This window comes from Metopolophium dirhodum, chromosome 3, assembly GCF_019925205.1.
Source record: "Metopolophium dirhodum isolate CAU chromosome 3, ASM1992520v1, whole genome shotgun sequence".
NCBI lineage: Eukaryota > Metazoa > Arthropoda > Insecta > Hemiptera > Aphididae > Metopolophium > Metopolophium dirhodum.
The window spans coordinates 18,022,985-18,044,481 of NC_083562.1; the positions used below are offsets into that span (position 1 = coordinate 18,022,985).

At 26.1% G+C, this 21,497-nt stretch overlaps 1 protein-coding gene across 1 annotated transcript in view; it reads left to right on the top strand.

Moving 5' to 3' along the window:
• Nucleotides 1-21,497, top strand: part of LOC132941591 (tachykinin-like peptides receptor 99D) — a 50,685-nt gene that overhangs the window by 7,940 nt on the left and 21,248 nt on the right. The gene's annotated exons all lie outside the window — the stretch shown is intronic.

The following is a 21,497-nucleotide window of genomic DNA, read 5'->3' on the forward strand; positions in this document are numbered from 1 at the left end:
ATATAGAAATATAAATCCTTAAGATTTTACAATTGATTTATATATGATATTCCTAATATAAGGTGTACCAATCTAACGACTTATTATTGTTTTTTATACAAATTTTATTAGATTTGCTTAATTAATTAATATTAATATATTAGACATACATTTTCACAATTAAAGCGGATTATTGTGATTTTTTTAAAAAAATATTAATATTTTTTCGAATTTTTTTTTGTTATTTTAATTTATAAATATTAAAGCATATTTTTAATTTTTTATTTATATGGAGATATTTTTCTACATATTTTGATATACTTACACATATTTTGAACTTATTTTGAACTAATAGGTATACTTTCTTATTTACTAGCGTTAAAATGGGGAAGAGAAATATATAGGCATATAGTTAGCTAAAAGTTTGTCTATAACATGGAATATCCCTTCCTTAACTTAACTTTTCTTGACTAAGTTCAAAACATATTTATATTTTTTATTCATAAAATGTTGTTACTTAATATGGAATAAAAAAAAATTGATTACCCATGAAACTTGTCGTGTATATTAGTATTTAAAATGCCTAAATATAAAAAATCCAATTTAAAACCAAAAATATTTACATTCCGGAAGGAATCTCACATAAAAAGTTTAATATTAAAATATAATTATATTATATATTTTTTATTTATAATTTACGTACAATATTTTGTACACTTTAATTTGACAAAATCTTAAATACACGGTAATTGAAATAAATTGCAAGGTGGATGATTAAACCATTAACTGTTTATAAAAATACACAGTTTTCACAAAAAAATATTATAATTTTAATTTAGGTATTAAAGAAAAATATCATCACAGTATTTGAGCAAAAAAAAATATTTAACATGCACAGTCAGGCGTAAGTACTATAAACCAAAATAACTATACTGTTAACATTTTGACAAAAATGATCTGTTGCGTGGATATTAAGTAAGTAGAACTTAAATGATTCCTAATTATAAACAATATTTTTCAGAATAATTTCCGTTCGGAAACCGATCCTCCTCTGCAATATTTCAAACGTATATTTTTATGTGTCTATTTCTTAATATTTCAAACGAAGCAATGCAATTACATTTTACTAAAACAACTGATTTTTAATTTAATCAACTAGGTATATGAGTATTGTATTTTTTGAAGGGTGTTATTTTAACTTTGTTTCACAGTCATTTGTGCGTCTATGAAGGGCGTTTTTCTACGTTGTAGTCGTGGAGGTGAGCCTCAGAACTTTTAATTATTTTGACTTTTATACATTCAAAAAAAAATGTAAGATTACCGTATAATCTTGTCGAAGCAAACTTGATATTAAAACGGAAATCCGTGTTGAACGAACTTTTTTCCAAGAAACAGCGTATATTATAGAGATTACAATAAATTAGATTTTTTCTCATATAATTTAAATTAGATTAAAAGAAAAAACAAATGGCTAAGGAGTAAAAATCGTTATATTATATTAAATTCATACAATGCTTGTAGAAGATAGCGTTGAACATAATATATCAGCAATTTATTTATACCAGACTTATAATATTACATTTGCAGTGGTATTTCGTAGAGCGTATTAAACAAAACGTATACGATTACATAATTTTAATTAATGAATAGTGATGATCAGAATTCGTATACCTACTGTTATTGACATGACATGAGGGTATATTAATGCTGCGTATTGATGATAGTGTTGTCTCATGTGCAAATAAATAAAGGTACCCACGTATATATTATATATTGTTTAAAATTATGTAAAAAATAATTATATTTAACTATTTAAGTATAATTAAATATAGGATATTTATTTGCCTTATAAACTCTTAAAATAAAACTATTACATTTAAAAAAAAAAATGAATACCAAATTGTAAAAACTTTATTATAATATACCAATCATACTAAACCCAGGCTAAAAATCCAATAAAATCAAAGAATTGAGAATTATAAGATAATTAAAAGACATTGCAACACCGCGAAGCCCATGATATCGTGTTTATATATATATATCTTGTAGCCGTATCATAATGTATATAATTTAGTAAATTAAGTTGATATTTTACTCGCATGTAAAAAATCTGAAATAAACAAATTATACACTAGAATGTTGTATAACATGGTATCCCGTTGCGATATGATATCATGATAATTTGCATAAAAATATTATTTTAATATGATTCAAAAATTTAAATTATTTAAGGATTATATTAGTATAATATAATATGAAAGTTGTTTAAAATCATATAATTTTAAGTCACTACTATTAGTGGAAATATGTTGGGTGCTTAGCCTCATCAAAAGAAAGTCTTACAAGTTCTCCTTAAAACGAATGAAAAATAATTTTATATTTTCCTTTATAATTATTGTCCAAAATATCCATATAAAAGTACTATATTATAGAATATTTCTTGAGTAAAAGTGGCAAATATTTTGAATGTAAAAAATAATTTCTTACTTTTTGTGAGCTATTTGCGCGTTAACCACATGCCATAACTTAAAAAAAAACCAAAGAGCTTACTTCTGCTGCATCGTACGTAGTAATAATTTGAATGAAATAAAATCGACAAATTCAATAAAATATCGTCGCACACAGAAAAAGAATTCTGAGTGAGGGAAACGAAAAATATTAATACTTTTAAAAACGATTATAAAATATAACCATGAACATGTATTATCTATATTTTTTATTTTTCTTAAAAGTTAATTCTTTTTTTAAACGAATGTAATAAATTATGATCTTTTTGAAAGCAATATTGGTTTCTTACCCTGCTTAAAATTTAAAAACTACAGTCCCGAATTAAGATTAGAATAAAAAAAAAAGGTTGGCAATGTCTCAATGTTGTTAATTGTTCGTCGGTCATCGACGTGCAACACGTAAAACACGAAACACAATCATCATTCTTATTAATATACTCTGTTTGTACATTGTATATACAGAAAAAATATTACAGACGGCGCGACGCACACTTGGAAATTATAATATACACTTATACAGTATACACGGATAACAAAATATACATAATTGTATTGACAAACAGAGTATTGTTGTTAATACGCGTTGTTTGCCAACGTTAAACTTAGAAATAATATGTCGATAATAACATAATACTATTAACATTCATAACATCAAAAATTACAATTTAATTGCCCGAACGAAACATAAATGAGTTTTACCCGCGGCGTGGCGTCGAGAAGACCAAACCATAAAAGTAGCAAAATGTTTTTATTACTTTTCGACAAATGCTGATAAATTGTCCAGCACATTGGCGCGTAATAAATTGATACATACGCATGTTCGCACATATTACACACATCATAATATTTTATAATATACGCGAAAATGCCAATACGGAACTATACTTTTACAATCCTTTTACATAGGTCTATATATAGCTGTTGCATTGTTTCCCAAAGAAGCCAACACTAAGACTGCGGTTTTATACGGTTGTTAAATTGTAAAAATATATTACATGTATATACTATTATTATATGTGCGTATTTTGCACAATATTTTGCAACAAAGCTTTAAAGGTCTCGTAATTTTCCAACTAGGTGACAAATTAACAATCACGTACGCGGAAGAAAATTTACGATACAAAATAGGTGCAATAAGAAAAAGTTTGTTTAAAATATCCCTATTATAATGCTTATTATTAGAAATTATTAGAAATCTTATAGGTAGATGCAAATTATTTTGTAGAAGTAGGTACCTACTTAGTATTCTCTTAGAAGGAAATATACATAATAAAGTGGTTAAAAATTAAAATGTAGAAATTATACTTACGATCAGATTTTATTTCAACCGGAAATTGCGTTTTATGTATAATCATTAATCAATTTTTATTTATACAATTATTAAAATAGTCATAATCATAATAATTGTACTACCGAAATTTTACCTCTGATTCTCTGGGCACGCAATCATCAGTGATTAATAATTGTGTACACACAACGTATGTACTCAATTATTTACTCTAAATGTTGTTCCTTTGATGTATTTTTACAATAAACACAATATTTGTTTTAAGAGTAATCAACGCTTATCAATAAAAACATTAAATAATATGGAGGTAATTTGGAAAAATCTGGCAATAGAATCGTATAATGGGAAATAGTCAAACAATATTACTGTCAACAGTTTTATATTTAAAAACATATATTTTTTTGAATTCTAGAATTAATTTAATAAGTACTTACAAATATAGGTTTTCAATTTATTTTTTAAATCTCTAATATTTAATTTTAAGACAAACGTAAAATTTAGTGATAAATTAATTTTGTTTATACCAAAAGAGGGAAACAAATTACTTAAGTATAACATTGTTACAATGTTAACTTTATTACTAAATAGTAATATTATGGACGATCCATAAGTAAGTACTGACTTTATCGGTGTCCACATTTCAGTATCCCAAATCCAACTGGAAACTACCTACCCCTAATAAATTGCACCACTGTTCATTGAATAGGTACTTGGTAGTATCTCAAATCTATATATCTCGTGAATGATGGGATTTATCTTATCAATACTAATCAATAAAACAATATGTTTATGGTATGATATGGTAATTTTAAATACGAACAGCATAGTTTTCCACCATGTTTTGATTTTAAATCGATGGTATTTATTTAAATTACAATAATTCAGTATGATATTATACTTAACATTTACTTTTCTTAGCTTACCAAACTCAAATTTGCGTATGTCTTATCCGATTAGGCACTTTAAGCCATAACATATTACGCTTCAGTGGTTCCATTATACTGCTTGCGTTACAAAAACGTGTAATTTTCCAAACCTATTGCATTTTATTTTAAAACCGTTTGTCAGTGATGAGTAACATACATTTAATTAAAAGTAACGTCTGCTGTCGTACTATTTGATACACTATTTAATTTCATGGTCATTATGTTTTTTTTTTTTTAATGAAAGGATAGGTTAGGTATATTTAAATTAACTTTATACTAATACATTGCCCAGTGCCCACTACTTTATAGTGTTAATGTTAAACCACTAAACACCAGTTGTATTTAAATATAGGTGTTAGGTATTCATTATAATGGACCTTATGTAAGTTATGTCTTTATATATTACTTCATCTAAGGTAAAGAATTAATTATTGTTATTAAAGTTTTACGCATAATTTATAGAACTGCACGCTAGAACTGTACCTATACTAATGTAAGTTGTAACTTATATCTACTAAAATATGAGTGAGATGTTTAAGTAGGTACGTAGGTATTTAGATAAATACACCCCTTCTGCAGGTTCTACCAAATATATATTATAAATAATCCATATAATATTATAATATTCTGATGTGCTATAATATGTACCAGATCACTATTGGTATAATTATACAATATAATACATTCTTATAATATTATATGGCTAACCTTTTATATTATGATAATAATGAACTAAAAATTATTCAATGATTTTAATCATTTACTTTTATTATTTTTAATTTAACTGTTACAAACCACTTCAATGGTGTTGTATCTTTTTATTTGGATTTTATTCACCTTAAATTTTCAGTGCTTGTAAATGATTATCTATTGTTTATCGATGTAGGCATAACGAAACTTACACTAATAAGGTCGGTACTTAGTTGTTCATTATATTTACAATATGGCCATATATATAAATCGCAACATGAATTGCATACAATATTGTTTTATCATTATATTACAGACATAATATTAAGATAGCTGACCAAACGTTAAGCTTCGCCTGCTGTTAATTATTGTTATATTGAGTGAGCACTGACTGACTTAGTTGACACATTTATAATACTTATTGTTATTATTACACTTGCTTTATTACTTTAATAACCAAACAGCGTGGCTGCATGAGAAACACATGGTACTTATCTATAAATGTTTCCAAGTTGTAGTTAAAAGGGTTTTCAGATGATTCTACCTGTGTCAGCACCAAATACATCTAAACACAGTTAAATAATAAACAGAGATCATATTTTCAGAAATCACAAATATTAGTAAGTATAAGTAAATATTATTTGCAACAATGTGTCTGTAACACTGCAGTAAAGTGGGTTAGTAACTCCCCTATCACACCACCACTAAATTAATAAGTTAATTAATAATTATTAAGTAACTGGGCTACAGTAAAATAATATAGCATGTTTAACGATACTTGACGTTCGATGTTCCAACGTAAAGCTATATTTTATGTTGAGCATCCTTTTGTTCTGACTAGGTACTTAATTAAACATGATGAAAAAGGCTAGTCAGTAAATAAAAATATTACAAAACCAATTATCATGACACCACTATTTTGTTTACAGGTAAATACAGCAATCATTTTAACAGAATTCATGAGTGGCGTAATTGTGAATGTTATATGGGTTGGATATAAAAATAAGTAATAACCCTTTAAGATAAACTGGATAGGATATTCTCCCTTTAACACCCCCCATAAAAACTTTTGATAAGTGATAACATAATATCAAGATTTATATAACATAATAATTTTACATATTATTATTACATTAAATATTATATTTATCTCCTTTTTCTTAAAGCATTAAATAAGACAAATGATAATAATAAATATATAGTGTTCATCAAGTATAATAAAGTATAATATTTTATAAAATTTAAATACTTACGTGATCAGGTTTAGTATTGATTTCGGAAAAAATATGATATAATATTTGGATGTTAGAGGAATTTTCTTTTATTATAGTTTATTCATTATAATATAGGTACCTACCCAATACTTCAAAAAAACCGTAGATAAAAATCTATTCGTCAGATAAATCATAAATATGTATTCAAAAGGTGAACATAAATCAGAAAATGAGTGTTAATAATTCGTCTCATTAAGTTCACCATAATTGCAACTACTAGGAAAGTGATATGATTTAGGTACTCAATAAATTTGGAAACTATAATAATTCATCGTAGTTGAGAAACAATCTAGAACATAGATCAGTTAAAACCATGGTAGCTGATCTTTCATAGAAATTATTCAATGTTGGTTAGTTTTTATTTACGCTCAAAAAAACTAACAAAACAATAACAAAATAACTTTTTCAATATACCATACCGTAAACATCTAGATTTGGGAGGTACTATTTAAAATTGAAATCTTAAGCACTATACTGCAAGAAAAGTATTCACAAAAACTGATAAAAATACCGTTGTAAAACAAAAACAAAACTTAATATAATTAATAATATGATTCTCAAAATCTAAAATATACAATGTGCCCCATGAAAAAGTAATCGGCCGACATGTATATATGATAGTATACCTTAAGTAAAGAAAAAAAACCAATTAAAGGGTGGGTTAAAACTATGTTACTGTGCTGTAAATTATCATACACAATCAAACCAGAAATATACAAATTATTTATATGAAATTAAAAAATATATATATATAAAAAAATAATTAGAATTTTTGAAAGGAAATCGTGTTTTTATTTTTTATTTCATTATTCTACAGAATAATACCTAGAATAACTTAAATATTTTGTTTTCCTAAATTTTACCTCTTTGTGACTACATGCCTCATCTAAGTCACGTTTAGCAGCGGTATACGAAAAACGATTCTGAGCGAAGACTAAGTATACTATATGATATTATTTCAATTAAGTAATTTATTTTACTATTAAGTAACTTGGTAGTTATTACGAATTTGGTCAAAATACTAACTTTGGACACTTATAAAAAAGGACTCAATTACGCTCAACTTTTTTTTGACGACACTAATACAATTTATGAGAAACCTCGTATTCAACTTTCAATTTTTTTATATTGCGAAAAATTATTTATCGAAAATACTTGAAATAAAACTGTACAAGGTTAGGTTATCGATTTGAAATGATAAATTATTAAACAGAAATATATCTAAGCTAAAAAATTATAAAATTTATAAAAATGCCATGCATGATAAAAAAAAAATTATAACGAAGAATAACTTTTGATACTGACATTCACTTAAAAATGTTCAATTTTATTATCTTATCTGTCACAAAACCACATATGAAATTAATATTCGTGCATTGTTGTACCTATATCAATCCACCTATAGTACGATAAGTCGTTCAATGTTTACTTAGTTTAATATTCTTATGGGTTTTATAATAATAAATAGCACGTGGTTAAAAAGTGTTTTGAAACATGGGTGTTCGACAATTTACAAACAGTATGGCACAGAAACTATGCTAAACAAATTAATATTAGAGTTTAATTTATAATTATAATCAATAATGTCATTACTATAATATATTTACATTTATTAGTACCAGTACTATTTATTTCTCAATTGTAGGATTTTAATTTACATTATACAATAATGCATTTCTGATATTACTTAATATATTGTTAGTACTTAGTTATACTAACAACTAACAACATATCACATATTATGTAGTATTTATGTAAGTACTATATAATATATAAAGTTTAACAAACAAAGCTGTCAAAATGCAAAAACACAATTACGTTATAATATAATATTTGAATGTCTTGAATTTAAATACAACATTAAGTATGTGTGTAAATATCATTTACTCGATGTAAAAACCAATAATACCATAAACATAATATTTCTGTGTAAAAATGTATTCCTGATTTCTGGTCATAAAATTAAATATAATATTTAATTTATATTCCAAATAATACCTCCCTCATACCTTCTACTTCATGAAAATGAAAACATCAAATATTTTATCAAACATTATAAACATTATACATTTATAAAATGCATATACATTTTTATGTTTATGTTTTTTAAACGGATTTTGATTCAACGACATAATACAACTATTTTTAATTTAATTAATATGCTAATGACCATAACAGTCGAAGCAGAAATAGTGCAATTTCAAGACCAATAAAAAAAAAAAAATTCTTAAACGTTTTTCAACTAGAATTTCATGCTTCAAATACCTTAAGAAATACTCTAAATAACTTTAAGTTATATTATAATATATATAAACCAGAAGTCCTATATTTAATATTATTTATGCTTGTACATACAAAAGTATTAAAAAAAAATATCTTTGAGAATTGAAAATTAATAGCGGTTGCCATCAAAAGTTAATACAGTCGTTTTACACTATTCTCGCAAATCTGATTTATGAGATTTAAAAAATGATTAAAAATATAAAAACATTAAAACTAATATCTTAGAGTAGGTATATTCCGAATTTTATTATTGAATTTTATTGACTTAAAAATGTATTTATAAAAGGTAACGCTTTCCCAGATATGAGCAAAACTAAACAAGTTCCTAATACTATATATCTTCAGCTACACAGCTCTTACGTAGATACACTTAGGTTTCAAACAACAAAAAAAAATCAGTCTGTTATGTGGCTGGACCACATATTGTATGAACCACATACCACCACACGTGTTGGTATGTACCGGCTATACAGCATACACGATTGCGTTAACTGTAATTCGGTTAGCCTCCGGAACGCGTCTCGCCGGAAACAATAAACATCAAAAGAAAAACGACGAAATGTTTTAGCTTGGACGTTTGATCACTACAAGACGTGTCGGGAAGACATTTTTGAAAACAAACACATCAGATCGAAAATTACGCTTATTAAAAACCGAAACCAGTAGACCGCTTAAATGCGCACGTTTGAGGGAGACTTGTGGTTTTCATTCGGCTTATGGTCATGCCGTGGTCAGTAAGAACATTTAGGTGGGGACTGTAAAAATTATAAAATAGACAGCTTTCCAGGTATAAAGTTATTAAGCACAATGTTTATGGCATTTTAATTCCTCCTCCACTCTTACTACTTTAATATAGACTATACTTTATATGTATTAGCGTTATAACCCAAACACTTAAGCCCATAAAAACCCTTAAAATCCCAAACATGTATAGTTTAACATTATATTTTTGGCAGTTTATTTTATAAATTAGGTAACTAGAGGATTTTGTTCTCATTTAATCAATACAAAATTGAAAATACTTGATAATTTGGAATTATTTAATATTAAAGTATTAAAAGTAACAAATTATATTATTACAGAATGCTTAACTAAATAAACATTTTGTACACTCTACAATTATTTCAGTAAATCTTTTATTTCAATAAAAAAATTTATAAATATAATTCAAACTAAAACTGTATATTGATAAATGAAATCGTGTCTTGCCAATGAACTGAATACTGAATTCATTGTGACACTGTGACAGATTTATCAATTTAACAGATTTCGAAAATAGAAATTAACAAACATATTTTAAAATAGGTATTCAAATCATTACCATTGTACTATTTGTTATGATGATTAAATGCATTTTGCTTATTTTTATAATATGTACACTGTACAGGGTGTAGCAAAATTCAGTTCCTCAATTTAATAATAACAAGCAGTTTTTCGATAACAAGACAGCGGGAACCGACTTATGCCGCTCTCTGTATAAACATATATTATAATTACTAATTATATGTACTTACTTATTATGCGTCAACAATTTAATGCATTTTTTACTTCTGAACGTTGCCCGATTTCTGGTGACACGCCAGAAAAATGGCAGAAAACATGGCTAAAAGCTAACCAAATTACATTACTGACAGTGGTGCTGAAGGCGTATCCGGTAAAAGTGCCGATAAACATACTTTTAGAAAAATGGTATCTGGTTGGAATAGTTTAAACGCAGTTTCCACGCGACTGTGAGTGTTAGTGTGATTGATGCGCCACTCGAATTGGCCGCTGGTAAACGCACTTGTTCTGCCGATTTTCACTAACCATCAAGGAGTATAATCGTACATTGAACTTTTATTTTAACTTTTCCAACTAAATGTTGACCTACTAATATTTAAACTAATATTATATAGATAATTTAATATTTGTCTTATACACCATCAACCGGATTTACTGATTGACAACTTTGTCAGATCAAGTACTTGGCTAAATGTTCAAACATTCCTGTGGCATACCGATTGGTCTGATGATGCGAAAATGATTCAGTAAACAGATTTTACTTCCTCGTTATGTCATAGGAAAATTATTAGGATCTAGCTATATTTTTTTTATCGAATTTTATAGACACAAATTACAAAAATGTAAATTGTCTATAAATAGCTCAAAAAGAGACAAAATATGTTGAACATCATAGAAAATGCATAGAAAATCATAATGTATACATTTAATGAAAATAATAAATATTTGAAATTATTAATTTTTTTCTTAAACTAAAAAAAAACAAAACTGATTTTGCATTTTGGATGATCATTTTTACTGCTCCAAAAAGAGAATGATTACAAAGAAAAACACACATCATTGTAAAATCAATACAGTCATGATAAAAACAAAAAAATTCTACAACGTCATTACTGCCCGCTATTCTTATATTATTTTTAAATTACTGTAAGTCCTGTAAATTTTAATCCAACCAGTACTTTACATATGATCAACAGGTTGGATTACAATAATTTAAACGCCATGGACACTTATTTCCATGCAATCCGAATAATTATATGAAAGCATATAATTGGTTAGTAAACAAAATTTAAAATATAACAAATTTATAATCTACTAATATGGTGGTCGAAAAGTATTTTATTGACAGCCTTAAATTCTATTTTATAACAGTTATTTTATTGATGGACGACAATAAAATCGCATAATCCTTATATAATTTTAGTAGGTACCTAGAACATTTCCAAAAAAATTATATATTTTTATAAACTGTTCAAATAAATAATAATATAATACTATAATACATAGTTACTAATCATGCATATATCATAGTTATATTAGATACATTTTAAAATTTAGCAAATTTTAATAAGTTCAGTATCAACAATATCCATGTTCAGAATATATATTTTTATATTAAATTTTCAATAACGGTTGGAAAAAAACTCAAAATACAGAAAATATTAAAATCACCTAAGTAATTGAATGCTGGTTTTAAAAATGTAATACCTACCTATTTCGATGGTAAAAATATTTTTTTATAAAATACTGTTCTATTCTGTGATTATTCAACTAGACAAAGTTGTATTATTCAAGTAAAATTCGGTTGTGGGAAGTTAAAATTACACTAGCGACGCCACTATACACCTCTATTTGCGAATATCAAAGCAGGAGACACATATAGGATTTTGAAGAGACTTGGGTCTCTGACCACCACGCCACAACACAAAGTGTGGGTTTCCGGTATGCTTAATTACGAAACTTGATAGTTTCACTCAAGTCCGATCGAATGAAAGGATCTCTTTTAGACCGCATCCACTGTAACGCAAACTTACTTGTTCTCTACCGGCTCAGCATTTTCACTGCAGCCTCCGACCGGTCGTTTTCAGTAGTTGTTTGCATATACAACATTGTGTATAAACAATATAGATAATATAATATTATCTCATTGTTATGTACGACGTGTTGTGCAGAGCCACTGGCTGCAACAATACGAATATATGATTTTCATCATCAGACGTAATCATGTTATTGTTTTTGGTTTTTTATGTTTATTTTCTTTACGTTTTATTGTACGAATGACCATTAGTCAATAAATTGTGCTACTAATAATCATAATATTATTTGACCACTACAGTAAATGAGAAACTATATTCTAAGTAATTTAGTCCACGCAAAGAAAACGTCCGCGGATTATATTGAAGAAACTTAATGTTACAAAAAAACAGGGAAGTCGATATGCATTATAGTAGGTGTCGAGTGTTTTGAGTAGGTCACTGCTGTACTGGATTTTTTAAATTTGAATTCAATGGTAAATCAAGAATGAATACGACGAAAAATGAATTCGAGGGTAGACAATTTACAGAAGGTTGATCGAATTTTTTCCAAAAATAAAACACATACCACCTATGTTATAAAATAAGATCTTAGTTAATTACAAAAAATTACGTATGTATTTTTATATTTTTAAATCTATATAATAAGAACTCATGAGGAATCATATTTTAACTGAGTTGAATTTTTTTAGCATGAATAAACTTTTTTTATCAATTATTTTTTAACAAATACTCAAAAAATTAAAAAGATTTCAAATATCTATAAATTATTTAAAATTATTAGCCTAAATATTTTGAAGATTTCGTTGTATATATTAACTAATTATAATTTAAGTAAAAGTGGAAAGTTTCTAAGTTCCTACAATCAATATTTTTTGAATAATATTAAAATAATAAAAATTTAGTTAGAGGATAATCAATTCATTACTATAGGTAGAATTGAGTAACTATAGGTACACGTTTGATTACCTATAAACATTTGTTTTTTAATTAAAAACTTCAATCACTCATACGAACTGTGTGTGAATTTGTCCTTAGTTAATTTATTTAATTAATAATTTGTATTTAAACTCCTTATGAGGATCCATATTCCTTATATTAAATGTTCAAACTTTTTTACTCAAAAACAAAAATGTTACCTATCGTACATAAATTGAAAAAATTCCAAATAAAGTCAACTATTTAAGATATAAATAGCTATAAATAATATATAAAAAGACCCGTCATATAAATATTTAGTGAAATTTTCCAGTCTCTTGGGATATTCATTTAAATAAAACAAAATTGATTTTTTCGAAATCCATCGAAATCCCCCCAAAGTACCAACTAGATCCAATTTTCTAGAAACTATCCGATTGTTGAAAATTAAATTATTTTTACTGATCCAATAGGCGATCATAGACAAAAAAAACGTCACATTGTAAAAATAATACATTCATATCGCTCCACTCAGAATCGAAATCGATTTTAAATATTTATACTGTTCAATATCATATCATAGTTTATTATAATAATGCAAATCACATTAAATAGGTAATCTTTCTTTTTTTTTTATTTCCGTCCTTTGGGAATGTATCCACAATAATTATGAAAAAGAATTCATATGTGAAGGGTGCACGACGCATGTATAATCGATTTTCAGCGTGGCACAAATTACGTGTTTGGAATACAAATGTATAAAAAAAAAAGCCACCCATTACTGGTTTTTAATATTTATGTAACACCTAATATTTACAAATAATTAATATATGTGAAGTTTAAATTACTTTATTTTATTTTATTCTAACGCCTTTGCGGCACGCGTGGGGTCCTTATGAAAAATACTACCCTCGTAAAAATCTATCGTTATTTATCTAATATTATTGTTTTAGTAATATGATGATTTTGTGGATTTATATGTTTTAGTTTTTGAAATAAAGTCTAATATAGTTCACATCAAAAGCCAAATTATTTTAATTTTAAATGATGCAAAAATACATGTTGTAGTTGTAATATTCAGATAACACATTTAATACTTAATTTACAGTAAGTTAGTTTATTGATTTTGCAAGGTTTCCTTTCATATTTTATGCCCTGTAAAAATTAAATAACGCTACTTTATTATTATATTAAAGTAAAATGTAGGTACACATTTTAATACTATATTTTTCTTAATTGTATATTACAACAAATTGTAATGCTTTGGAAATACTGTGTTCTATAATGGCATTTTTTTTAATGTATTTTTGTAGTGTACTTGTAACAAAACGTAAATTAATGAAAAATGTTAATTTTTATTCAATAATTTAATTTTCCTTTGTTATACCATCGTGAAAATCTTTACAAGAATAATACAATTATTATTTACATTCATTAAACTATTTTAATTATAATATGATTTGTCTTAACTACTTATTCAGTTAGATGGGCCATAGACATAAAAAACAGTATAGATATTAACTCTATAAAAATATCGTTGAAGCGAAAAGAGTACCTATGTATTTTTTAATGCAAATTTAATATAGGTAATTCAAAAGTCTTAGAAATATAAATTGAAATAATTTAATAAGTACGTTGTTTTTTTCTACCACAAAGCTCGATTAAAAGAGCAGTTTGATAAGATTTAAATAAATTAGATTAAAAGAGGTTATGGCCTAGTTTAAACCGAGAATTCATTAAACGTAAGTACAGCTATTGGTTTGATGTTTTTATTTTAACCGTTTCTCATGGTTCATTGAATTTTATGGCATTCAGATAAAATTTTCTTAAGCCTTGATACTCATTTATTCAAACTCGAAGTTTCTAATGTCTAAACATCTTTTTAAAATAAACGAAACGTATAAACGAGTTAATTGTATTGGTCGAACAAACTCTACGAGTACACTGTTAATTGTTATATACTCGTAAACAAGACTTAGCTATGAACATTCTTGAAAAACTAATATTAGTATACCACAGCTGTTAATTTTAAATTCCTATAAGGTATTTTTAAGTTATACCTTATATAATAAACTTAACATTTGAAGCTATGAAATATCTAGCCTCGTGACTCGCCTAGTCCCCAACCACTTAGAACAGTAGTCCTGTCGAAAAAGTGGTCCTTCAAATATGCGTATAATATATCGGTATTTCTAGTAATTTTCCACACGTCGTTTTCCTATACCGAATAATGTACCTAAGTCTCACTCAGACAAACTCGTTATTGTTTCATTCGTAAATATTATGATCAGGTACTTTATGTGTATTTTTCGATCATCATGCACTTTTATTATCAGAATTAGCTGGTTCGATGTTAGACCAAAAACTTCCTAATCAAACGCTGCCGTCCATTAGATAAATGGATGCTGTTAAGAAGGGACGAAGGCGTTAGTGAGTAACCTGTTTTCCCACTCACACTTGACAAAATAGACAAGAGAAGCAATTGTTAGCACTTAAACATAAAAGCTGTTCTAGCAAAATTGAGTGTTGAAGAAATTGTATACGTAGGTAAGTATACAATTACACGTTCAATCAGGAAATATCCACATCTACCTATATTATGTTTATAGACATATATACATTATACACATTTATAGATTAGAAAAAATGAAAAACAACTAAACAGGTGCTTGTTTTAAATTTACCTTTTGGATAAAATATTCTATTGGTACAGAACTCATTTATAAATAAGAGCTATGGATATCCAATTATTAATAATCCAATACTTTCCACGGGCCGCGGTTGGGATTGACAAAATATAGGTCCTAATAAATTACTCCTCTAAATTTTCCTGAATGTGATGCCTTCTATAATTATGGGTCAGTAGACTTTATAGGCTCGGTCTACTCCTGCGTATAACCTATTGAACGCTTAATAAAAAGTTCCTCATAAGCGGTTCTTACAGCAATGAGCAAAGTTACTATAACGAGATACGCTCGAAACCTACTATGAACCATAAATGAGTCTTCTGGTTTTTATAATTATTTTTAAAATAATGGTAGATGATTGCCATTTACGTAAGAAGTTAATGTGAATATTGACATTTTTTCCAGTTGAAAATTTAACAGATTTATTAAAATATAATCTACATTAGTTCTTTTCATATAAGAAAATCTTTAAATAATTTTTTTATTTGTTTTTAGCGGCACTGAACGAATTTTAGCGTAGCCCCTCCAATCCCTTTATTTGCACCAATGCATTTAAGACAATTAATCGTGTTAAAATACTATACATGTACGAAGGTAATAAGTATAATGACGTAGTTGAGTATATTATTACAATTTTAATTAAATTCACGATTAATGTATTGTACTTATAGTAATAAGTAGGCAGGTAGGTACTATTGTATTTGCAAAATTGTATTATAAACAATCAATTAATAAATCTATAATCTTTGAACTAAAAATAAATACCTTATATATCTATGTATATTGAACTTTGAAATATTTTTAATAAATTAATTTCAATAATATTCAAAGAAACCCTCGAATTAATTAATTTTCAATTACCTAGGTAATAAAAACTTCTCGAAGTAATTGGCGAAGTATATTAATTATTACAATATAAGAAAAATATAAACTCAATAGTAAGTTAGATTTTTAATTTATTTACTTAATTGTATATTGTCGAGGAACATTTTCTTGATTTCGTGCTTTTCTTGGTAAAATATAGTTTGAAGGAGTTGAATAATTATTTCAATAAGCGTATGCAATTGATCGAAATATTTTGTGTAGGTATAATACAAATATAAATACCGTAAATTATTACTTACGACTTTACGAGTATTGCCAATAAACGCATATAATATTGATCGATAACATTTTAAATGAAATGCGATAAACAACTAAATTTACAGCCAAAGCCTAAAACATGCAAAAATCTGTTTAGGATAGTTTTAGAATGCTTTGATAAATCGCTTTAATATTTTTACTTCTCGATCCCTCTGTATAATCTCTTGACCTATTATGTAATACAAAATCCCTACCACACATAATCCCAGAAAAAATGAACGTTACGCATCGAATTCATTCTCAAAATTCTGTATAATAATTGATAACCATAACTTTCGTAAGTTATTACTTACTAGGTGGTAATAAATGCTAAAAGCAAATAACTCATTTCTACCAAACCATGAAGTATAAATGTATAATACAATATTAAAAATAAGCAGCCTTATATATAAGGTGAGCATATAAATTTGATTAATTATTAATTATTTATTTATTTATTTATTGTGCCACAAAAGAATCAAATAATACACACAAAATATACAACATAAATAATATAGGTGCATACTACATAACAATCAATTTTAATTTTTAATATAATTCATTTTCATGAATGCATAATAGGCTTATAAAATACTAGACAATTGATTGTATGACTAAGCATTAAATTTAATTATATATAGTATAATACTAAAAATAAGTAACAACTAATATCTATACTATTAAACCTTTTATACGCCTTTATACGCCTTTTATAACCCTTTAAGCATAGAATTTTGTAAACAATTAAATCTCAAAATGTTTTAAAGAAATTTGAAGGTTAATTTTTATTATATTTTACTCTAATTGTCTAATTATTAATTAATATTTAATTTAAAATTATAAAATTATTTCATTATTAAATACAATTTAATAGAACTGAACACAGAAAGTTGTATAATCACTTAGCAAATAAACCTTCTGTATTTAATTAAGATTTCAAAATATCAATTACATTGATAGCATCTCTCCCGTTACAAAAACCATACCTAATAGAATACTTTTTTTGAAAACCTTAAAAAGAATGTTGAGTTGCACAAATAACTACCATCAGCGTATAAATGAAATATTAAAATATTAAACTAGGAGTGGTTGCATTTCCCAGTTATCCGTATACAATTTAGACCAACAGTAAACGTATCCAACCACGAATGATATTATAAAATAAAAAATGTAAATTTGATTAGAAAATATTATTATACTTTCGAGACGTAATATAATGGCTTTTATAAAATAACAATTGGATTAAGTCCTCTACAACATTTTTATAAAGCGTAACCAGAATTTTTGATGTACCTAACATTATTTGAAAGTGCTACAGGTGGTATATTGAATATTTTTACTTTACCTAGCTTTAATTTACCTAGTAAAAAATGAAAAATTTGCATGCCATTTTACATACAGAATCCATAAAGTTTATCTGCTCCAGAGTGAGCTCTCCTTACTTGTTTTGTTAATTATTTAAAAATATTCAATTAATGCGATCATTGACACCGATGGTTATGATTAAAAAAAAAAAATACGAAACAGCAATAGGATAATTACGTATACCAGTTCATTAAAAATGTCTGTATAAAATATAATCTTTCTAAAAATGAATAAATGTATATTATTTAGTAATTATTACAATCTTAGTTCAAGAAAAATATTAAAATTGATAGTAACCTTCTAATTGTTTATTTATTTTGTTAATCAGATAAAAAGAAAATGTATGAAACTCGACCTTTACTCTAGACTGTTAACAGCTAAAACGTTTTCCGGGGTTTTTACTCAGTTTATTTCTCTTTGGCAATTTTAAAAAGAAGTTTTAATTAAAAAGTATTTTAATTATTGTATAAAATATAAGCCTAAATATAAAGGGCATCTACCCCATCGCAGACTAAATAATTTTTCGTTGAATGAACCAAAACACATAAAACTAAATGTCTCAATAACTACACTTTTCATAACTTATCGAGCATTTTCAAATTCAAATTATAATGGAATTAGTTATATTACATTAGTTAAAGATTATATACACGATTAACTACTACCATGAAAGAAATAGTGAAGCAAGATTGCAAATAATTTAGCTTTTTTGTAACAATATTTTAAACGGTTGCCAGATGATTAAAAACAATTTTTTAGCTAAGAAATGAATGAATTTTTAACTTTTTTAAGCGATGCTTCTAAATTAATGTTGCAACATTACATTTTTATACTGTATGTCTTGGATTAATTTTCTGAGAGCACAATTTAATTAAATAAGTTATTTAAACACAAGTTTTTGTGCATTTATCAGTTAAAAAATAAAAACTAAAAGTAAATAATAACCGATTTTGCGTCCAGGTATAAACGTATGTCGTAAAAAGTATTTAGGTGCGTACTCAAATAATGTACCATCCACAAATATAATATCTTCACGTGGTGTCAATATATTCGTAGTCATGCAAATAAATTGCAAATCGTCTGGTGCATGAACGAATTTTTTTTTTTTATTTAATACAATCGTTATCTTACATTTGTCAACACTGAAATATTCAACACTATTTAATGAATCCTAGAATAGGTACACGATTTTCATATTGATTTGATATCTGAATGTATAGCGTTTCGAAATCTGTTGCAATCAAATTAGTAATAATTATGTTTTAAGGCTTAATTGATATTGATTCATTTTCTTTACGTTTAACATTTTAACGTAAAACTTTCCAACCGATTTATTTCGTCGTATCAAATATGTGATTTATTACTATTATATTCGCCCAAAACTTTAAGTACCTACATTTAAACAATCACTGTTAGTTGATAAACTGGTGTTACAAATTATATTTGTAAAAAACTTGAACTTTTATGTATTTTTGTTGGCATTATAAAACAATATTTTCCTGAATTAACTAGTCAAGTGAATTGACAAGTTTTTGCCCCGTTCTGGTGTAATATTTTTCTCATTGAATTTTTTTTATTATTTAAAATTTTAAACAATATTAGAAGGATACAAAAGAAATTTAAAATTATGATCGACACTATACAACAAATATTGGTCATATGCAACTGAACCGTGGATGTCCTATAACTGGAAGTATAAAATATATCTTACCAAACGAAAAAGGTTATTGTACAATTAACCTTACCTATAGATATGATGCATAATATAATTGACATCATAATGTAACACTGTATACATAGGTACTTACAACGGGAAATGGTAAACTCCTACAAATGTATAGGTAATCTCCTTCATAGACATAGTGTTAACTCCTATAAAAGATAGTGTTGGCTCCTACAAAGCATAGTGTAATCTTCTACAAACGATAGTAAAATAATAGTAAGTTTTAAAACAGTCCAATTAATTTTTAAAAATGTGGGACAAGTGGATACCGATTGTACCGCTGTTGTTTCCTCCTAGTATACTTATGTGTATAAATTATAAAATTTAATAATTTCCTTCAGTTTAAATCGTTTAATTAATTAATTACCAACTACCACACATTATTTTATATTAAAAAACTAAATGTCTTAGGTATATAGGTAAAAAATCAAAATAATGTTAAAAATGAAATCAGTAGAAAAAAATATGTCTTCGTATTTTCGACATTAAAAATAAAATATCTGTCTTGCAATACATTGATACATATTATACAAAAATCAATTTAGCTATCTATATAAATATAAACTTAAATAATAATCATATTAAAATAAATCATTCACCAAGTGTTTGTATTTTATCTCTAAAAATATATTTTTATAATTATTATTTTCAAGTTATCATTTTTAGCTTTATGAGCTTTTCAATTCCAAAATCATGTATTCAAATAAAATGTTGGAGCATAGGATATTACTTTATTTTTTTTTCAGGCAACAATTTTCATATAGAAGATTACAGTATCTTTGGTTTTCAGGTAAAAAGGTTATTCGTGTAGGAATTTACATTTGGCCCCTACAACAATATTATACCCGGCACCAATAGACACAACAAGTTCGCAACTAAGGGGTAGGTTGAGGTTGTTATTATACATTAGGTTAAGTATTAGCACCCCAAACTGGTAAGGTTAGTTCCAACTTCTAAAAGATTATTAAATAATATTATTATCATTCATTACTAATTTTTGGATTTTAATTTTATTTTTTAAATCATGCATTTCTGTAAAAAGTGTCTTCATTCTCAATTTAATTTGATTTTTTGAGCCTTAAATATTTAAATTTGTTCGTCAAATTGTGAGCCATTTTTATATAAGTTCAAAGTTGCAACCTAGTGTTTCATAAGTCTACCTTATAAATATTTTCTTCTATAAATTATAATATTATAAATGTTTAGTATAATATCTATTATAATTATATGGTATCTATTCAGCAGCAATGCTGCATACACTAGGTACAATTGATTTTTTGAATATTCAAGTACCTGTATTTACATGGTGATCTTTTTAAATGTCTACACGCATTATTTCAAAACGCTTTAACTTTTTGAAAACATTAACTTTACACAATTGTATGGCATTGTAAAATTATATTTTTGAAAAAAAATGTAAA